We start from the raw sequence: 8,415 nt of genomic DNA on the forward strand, positions 1-8,415 counted from the left end.
ATGGGGTGTCTCACCTTTGTCCCCTCTACCCATTTCCTCTCACACAACGACCCGTCTTAAAATCCGACCCGTTTTAAGCAAGACTTACTCTTGTAAAAAATGTATGTGAAAAAGTAAAATGCGTATGTGAAAAAGTACGACCCTAAATAAATGGGACGGAAGGATTATATAATATCCATGCTTTATGCTACCACTCCCATTCGGCAAAACTTATTAGTGTGCCGGTGTGGCAAAGAAACAAACTGTTAGTATCAATATACAACATCACCTGATTTCTAACAGAAATCTGAACTTATCCAAAAACTGAAAAATTTAACAACACACTATCATCAAGCTGCAATAATAATTTTAAGACCACGACAACATTACTAGTCTCTGTTGTCTCATATAACAAAGGAAGGGGTCGGATATGAGCGATTTTCTTTAGGATAAAAAATACTCTTTGTTCCATTGAATTGTTTACAGTTTTTAAAATATATTAAGTGAATTTTGGAAAATCTAAGCAATTTAATGAAACAAATGAAGTAATATGGGGTAGATTTCAAATATCCTCTATAGACATGTAATGCTTTGATTATGTTACATAAACTAGCATAAAAAATAGGGTGTTGCTCTTTCATATATGACTTTTACTCCTTCACATACATTTTATCATAATGTTTCCAAACACTGCCTTTTCTTCTACTAAAAAAACCTTAAATTACATTAATTTGCTTTATTTTACACAAAATTACAATTTGTTTGTCTTGTGTATTCATTTATCCCTACTCTTTAAAAAGAGAGAAGTTGTGTTACTGTAGCGATGAATAGTGGCTGTGTAATGTACAACGTCGATTCCTTGCCTTTAATCTCATCCTTCCATTCTAACTTGACCTATCTTTTATTCATCGCTCACATTCTGCCTTTTCATCTTGCTTCTCATTCTCCAACTACTCCACGACGTCACTATCAACAACCCTCTTCTCAATCTCCCGCGCGCCAATCGAAGCTTCATCTTCTTCGATCCTCAACCCCTGCTTCAACGATTTACCTATGCTTTCTTTTGTTCCATTCTCCTCATTTACATCCGTCTCTTGCTTCTCGGCCGCGATCCAGTCTTCTAATCAAGACCTAGGTATTTAATTCTTATCTTAAATCCTATTATTTGTTGATTTTTTCAAACTAATCTGGTTCCTTTCTCGTTTTAACTTATTGTTAAGTGGTAAGCATGTTGCTGATAGTGCGCTGAAGTCCTGTATGCGTAGTTTTTACTGGAGCTTAGGATCTGTTAGTCACAAATTATGAATGGAGTTGGGTTGATGTACTGTGATCGACGACGATTTATTGTTGCTATTGTCATTATTATTATTGGTGTGAATAGTGCTTGTGCTGCTACTTTTGTGTTTGTTGTTATTAAAGGAATATTATTACTGTTATTATTGTTGTTACCATGATTATTATTTTAATTGCTATTATTATTAGTGTTGTTGTTATTATTGTCCTTATTGTTACCCGGATTGTTTGTTGGTATAACTTTAGTTGTTCTTATAGTTGTCGAAAGCAAAACATTCAGTTTTCGGGTCTGTGGCGCTCCTGCTTTGTGTTTGACTACAGTTTCTTTAGTAATAGTGCTGGTGTGTGCGATTTTTTTTTTGTGTTGGTCCTTTTGGGGGTGTTGATTGGGGGCCCTATCATTTGTCTGTGTTGCCTGACCAAACGAATTTTAAATAACTTCATAACCGTAGCCTTTTTATTGTCCTTGGCTGATTTTGAGGATTAGCCCTTGGTTTGCTCCACATGGGCATGTAGATTGCATATTGGAGCAGGTGTTTTACATTGTTGTGTACTCGTAGTAGTTATCCCTTGGGATAGTTGTAATGGCTGACCAATTAAGATTTCGCAGTGTGGTCATTTTATCTTAAACTGACGCGCTGACTGGTCGTCCTAATCTGTTATGGTACTTTCAGGTACTCGTCATGCCTAAGCTTTTTTGCACCTACAGATTCGAAGGTGCGCCGCGTTCGAGGGTGACAACCAGATAATTGTGGCGACACTAAGTTGCCGGCTTTGCCTGGTAGGTATAAGCTAATCCCGATCCTTGTTAAATTCGATTTACTTTGGTTGTTCACGCCTGAGAATTGCTTTTGCTGCTCTAGGTGACCCTTGCATGCATGTTGCCGGTCAGGGGCCTCCTTCAGTAGTTGGCTTATTCCTGCCTATTATTCTGTTGTTAATTAATATTACAAGGTTGCCCAACAATTTGTATTTACTGTTCTTTGGGCTGGTGGAGTCACTCAGGAACGAGCTCCTTTGGCTTACTTAGAATATAATAGTTTGTTTTGTTGCTCTACTTACATAAGCTTTTGTTTTGTGCATTTCCCGCGAGTACATGGTGCCAGTGTCCCGTTGATAAATGGTGAGCTTTGACAGGTGTCCTGTTCCAGCCACCTGTAAACAGTGAGATTTCACATACGCTACCCTTTGTTGTTGGTTTACTAATCATTTCCTTTGTTTTTTCTTTTTCTCGCTATTTATTAGTTTGCTCCCTTTTCTTTTTAGATTAGATTAGATTATTAACCTCTTCCTCTTTCTCATTTTGGTATTTTGGTCAGTTGATTGGAGCCATGGAGATGCTCCTGGGCTTGGAATCTCTTCCAACTTCTATTTCAATTCTAAAAGTAAAGGTTAGCTATTTGCCTATCCATTTATTGTTGGTTTCGAGGTATTCGCTTTCCTGATTGTTGTTGTATTATGTATCTTTACTGTTTTGTTTAGCTTGATATTTTATTTGACTTGTTTGATTGCACAATTAGTTGTGTGTTTCATTTAGGAGGTTAAATTGTCTACCTGTTTCTCCTTCTTATCGTCTATTATTGTGTGTTTTTGGTTTCCAGACCAATTATTTACTGGGCTGGAGCCTGGAAGTGTGGGCATTGGCCTGTATGTCAGCAATATAATTTGTTCTCAAGCTAGAGCTTTGTTTAATTCTCCTAAGAGATCGACAATATAATTTTTTCTCCAGTTGCCCCCCTGCTCATTTTACTGTGTCCCGTTATCGTTTGCCCCTCTTTTTCTTGCTACTGATTTGAGTATTTGCAGTTTACTGTCCGGTTTCCTTTAATGAGCTTCCACATTTGTCCAGGCGGTTTTTTTTTTACGATACTAGATGTTTGTTTTGGTTCTCCGTTGGCCTTCTACTTATTAACCTGTGTTTGTTTGCTAAATTTTGCATCTTATTACAACAATTGAGTCTGGTGATTTGACCCGAGTGGTTCCATTTCAGCTTCAATTCGGCAAAACAGCGCCATCTCAGGTATCTCATCTTACCTTATTTTTTGATCGTTACTTTGTGAGACAGTCTCATCCTATTTCCATTTATCATCAATAATTTTGCAGCTTTCTTAGTTTTGATTTTATCAACAATAGTCTTGTTTTAATCTATCTACAATTGATTCTTAGGTGATTCCTCTTGTTGTTTACTATGTTGTCCTTCAAATTTGGAGTTTGCTTGAATTGCTTTTAGTGCTCTTGAGAGGTTAGTGAACTAAAACGCTGTTTGTTGCTAAATTTGTTAATTTGTTTAATTTACGGTTTTTTTACCCTAAAAAATCCTGTTGCTTTCACTGTTGGTTCTATTTGTTTGGGGTTTCTAGGTCAACATATGTAAAATTTTTGGAGCGGTCTTAATGGTTTGTTGTTCTACTTGTCTTCTGATTAGTGTTGTCATCTTTGTGTGTAAATATCTACAGGTGTTAGCTACTTGGCTCTCATTTAATTAGTGAGTGATCCTCTTAAATCTCCTAAGCTCCTAATAGGGGAGCGATTTAACAGGCTATTTGTTGTTGTTCTTAAGTAATTTTGTTGTTGGCTATTCTTATGTCGAGTCAAAGGGCCGAGATGTCTGTATTCCTCAAGAGAACGTAATGGGATGTTGGTATATTTGTGTTTTAGTTAACGCTGTCTTTCTCGCTGAATATCTACAGGGTTGGGTTACCATTTAATTAGGGGGGAAATTTCCTATAACTCCTTAGAGGTGAGTGATTTACCAGCTTATTTATTGTTGTTTTCCAGGACTATCGATGTTACTGCTGCGGCTTGAGTTGTCGGTATTATTCTGGGACTGAGGCTGCTGCTGCTAGGTATGGCACCTTCAAGGTGTTCCTGAGATTGGAATTGCTTTCTGCTTATACGTGATCTTGTGTTTTAATAAGCTTAGTGTTGCTGTCCTTCTTGGTTAGCTTTTATATTTGTGATGTTTTAATTGTGATAGCAGCTCCTTGGGGTGGAGAAACCGAAGGAAGATAGTTCATTACCGGTTGATGCTTTGGGCACGGGACAAACCGCCTGCTAAATGTAGTTTGTTTATCAATTGGTAGAGTCAATCATCAACTTCTCATATGTGTTGGTCAAGATGTGGGATTTAGCTATGTTATTAAATTGGTTTTAATTTGTTGTCACTTTTATCATGCTATCTACTGCTCTTTTGTAGACATGGTGTCCTATGGAAGAGAGCCCTGGCAATTTTCACGATGTGTCGTCATACCTAGCTACAGGTATCTGCTTATTACTGATCTGCTTTTTCTGGTGGATTTACTTCAGGTTTCAGATATGCGTTTCTGCCTACTCTCGCATATGGTGAGTTGCCCTGTCGAATCTTGTGTTGCTCCTGCCATTCTGGCCATTTTTTTAATATAATCACACATGGTGCAAAGAAAGAATCATCCGGGTCTGGTTATTGTTCTTGTGTTGGGAATCACACATGGAACTTGCATTTTGCCCCTAACAAGAAACTGATTTGAACACTAATTTAATTACTTTTAATTACTTATTTATTTCATTTCTGTTTCATTTTGTGCTTTTATTTTTCTCATTGGTTTCCTCTTCTAATAAGATGTACTACTATCAATTGACAAATTCAAGCATCAATTTACCAGATATGTGGTAGAAATTAGGAGTGTTTGTTATTCTTTATTGCAGATGAGATGAGTTGGATCCATCACAGGGTAATCTTAACTTAGTAAATAGATGTTTAAGGTTCTTTCTCCTTAAAAGTTTAAAAATTGAATTTTGCGTTAAGATTACGTGTAATTTCCTTATAAGATAGAGTGAGTATTGGTTCCTTGTATGATAATGTGTTCAGAATTGACCATTGATACGAGTATTACTTATACTCCTCTCGGAAGTGAACGATTGCTCGTTGTAATATGCAAAAGGGTTGAACCCAAAGGACGGAAATTGTGGCACTAGGATTACTTGTTTAGAAGCTAGTTTAGTTCGGTCTAAAAAGGAGGTGGTTTGAGTTCTAACTAATGGTTAAAATATGAATTAAAGCAAGTAGGAAATAAACAACGATTAAGATGGTTTAAAACGATAATTAAGAAAGACTAGGACGGTCGGGTTCACCCAAGTAGAATGGAGAAGGGAAATAGGCATGGACTAATAGTTATCTAGGTTGTTACAACATGTAGATTCTAATCTATCGATGTAAATTCTACACTTGAGCCAAGATTAACCAACTTACTCATTCAATTAATCTAACTCAAAACTTATTATCAAATCCTAGTTACTACTCAAGTTACTCACTCAAATAGTGGATAGATTGTTAGAAGAATTACTCAACTTACTCATTTGGACAATTCTACAAACACCTTGTGTAACTAACAAGTAGTAAATGTGAACAACCCAAGAATTACCATTAATCCATGCCAAAGCCTCTCCTTAATACTACAAGGGATTCCCCTACATCCTAGTAAGGCACTAGTCACACATGCTCATGATGACATAAACAAAAGGTGAAGAATTTAGCATGAAACAAGCAAAGAGAAATATGTTTGCAAATTTTATTAACTAAATAATTGAATATGTAAACAAATGAAAGATGAACAACAATAGAGAAGAGATTATACCAATAATGAAGACAAAGTTTCAACCTTTGATTAAATAGAAGAATAATCTTCACCAATCTCCAATTAACAACCCAATACTAAATGTAAACTATTGAACAATACTAATTCTAAGCTAATATAACAAGTCATTAATGATTGATTAAGAAAAGATTAAAGTTTTGATTAAGAGTTTGCATAAGGTTAAGGAAATAATTTCATATCTAGGGTATGTGTTAACAATTGATTAGGGAAGGGGTATTTATACTATCCTATTGGATTAAACATAAGGAGGAAATAAAGCTCATCTCGCGCGTTTTGGTCTTTATGCCGGTCAACCGGCTGCCGGCCTCCCTGCCGGCAGCGAGATCTTCTTCAAAAATGTGTTGCAATTCGTTTGGGTGTGTTCCCTGCCGGTGGACTGGCTACCGGCCTGCCGGCAGAGAACACCTCTTGTCGAGTTTCAACTTCAATTCTTCACCTTGATGATGCGTGTGCCGGCGGACCGGCTGCCGGTGTGCCAACCGGCAGGGAGAACTTGTTCCTTTTTTTTCTTCAAATCTCTCCTTAATTTGTCTAAGGCATGGGACGGGGTTCCCTGCCAATGGACCGGCTACCGGCAAAGAACTCTTCTTCAGCATTTCTCCTTAATTCCTCACCAGGCCGTGTTCCCTGCCGGTGGACCGGCTGCCGGCCTGCCGGCAGAGAACACTGCTTCAACATCTCAACCTTCTTTTCCTCATGCTTAATCATCGAACCGCCTCACTTGCCCTGATTTCTCTATAACCGTCTCAAGTCCTGAAAGAGGGGCACAAAATCATAGACGCGGGTATCGGGCACAAAATGCAACTTAAGGCGCACAAAACCGACTTGAAAGGAGTCAGAATACATGAAATAAGAAAGGAAATGTGGTGCAATTAAATCATATATCAAACCTCCCCACACTTGAACCTTATTCATCCTCGAGTAAGTCCAAAATCAATTTGCAAGATACTACTATGGTAAGTATCAAGAGTGCGTGCACAATATAAGCATCACTCAATTATTCTAGTATACTATCCGAATGAGTATTAGCGTACTCAACGCCCTTTCAACTCACGTAATTTCACCCATGAGCGAAAGGCAAAATTCGCAAGGCAAGTAAGGTCTTGCACAAAACTTAGACACATCCAACATAAAGGCGCAAATAAACAAGTAAGCATGCATCAACAAAAAGTCAAACCGCTTTCCTCATCTAAAATGTTGTTTTTCTTCTCAAAAACATGGTCTTGGTCGGGAAATACCGTCTCAGAGTCTCAATGGAGGTGCCAACTCCCTAGGCATGGCCCATGAAACCCTAATGTGTCCATTAAAGCTCAAGAAACGGATTCTAGAGCGGGAAAGGAGAAAGAGGGACTAGACCTCCGAGAATTACAAAACCAACACAAGATTCGACCGAAAGACCCATGACTAAGGGGACCTAAGTCAACGACGCCCTCACTGTTTTCACTCGTCTCTCGTTTGAATTCCGGGTGATTTTGTACAATAAGTAACCAAAACACTCTTCTACTGCGACTCGTGGGAACGTGCCCGCAATCTAATGTGTAAGACCGTCCCATGTCCAAATGAAATGCAAAAATGTAACAATGCACAAATCATGAAATAAGGGTTGTAACGGGGCTAGGGAGTAGGACAAAACGGGATTGGTGCACGCACCGTTTGGACATGTAGAGTTCAAATCAAGAATGGTCAACACATCACATCCCACTTTTTATTGCAACATATGAGACACGTCTATGCCCTAACATAGAATTTGATTACCGACACTATGCAAAAATTGCATAAACTCAACTCAAATTGGAAAAACTTGAAAATACTTCTCTTATTTCAACAAATGAGCAACGTCTACACCCTAACAAGAGTTCGGTTTCCCAAAATCATGCAAAAATTGTGTAAACCCGACTCACTTTGGAAAAACATCAAATCGCCCCTTTATTTTAGCAACGGCTTTTTCTACCCCTTTAAATGATAAGGAGGGGTGTTGTTTGCCTTTTTCTTTTCCTAACACACATATATACAATCACATCTAGTTCTTTTTTTGATTTTTCAAAAATTTTTCACTTTTCTATTTTTTTTCATTTCAACATCAAAACCTCTTATTTATATACAATGCCAATTAGATGCCGAATTTCGACCCAAGGGGATATGTACACTATCCCCCACTATGACCCAATCACCTCCTAAAACACTACTACAAAATTGACCAATTCCTGATCAAGGAAAGGTGTTTATGGAATGTAGTTAATTTAGTGGGTTTGCCAAATGAAAAGGCTAAAGCTCAAAGGGGGTGAATAAAAAAAAGGAGATAATGGAAGGGACAAAACAAGGCTATTTGGCTATGTGAGGTTCATATGCATGTGAAAACAATTTTATTTCATAACTTGTGCACAAAAAATGAAATGCAAATCATGGTCTAAGGACGGAATGACGCACTTATGCGTCTAGACATAACACGTCCCGCGAGGAGACCTACTCACAATCCTAAGTGAGGGTTGGGTATGAATGTACCAACCCT

This window comes from Silene latifolia, chromosome Y (assembly GCF_048544455.1).
Source record: "Silene latifolia isolate original U9 population chromosome Y, ASM4854445v1, whole genome shotgun sequence".
Classification (NCBI taxonomy): domain Eukaryota; kingdom Viridiplantae; phylum Streptophyta; class Magnoliopsida; order Caryophyllales; family Caryophyllaceae; genus Silene; species Silene latifolia.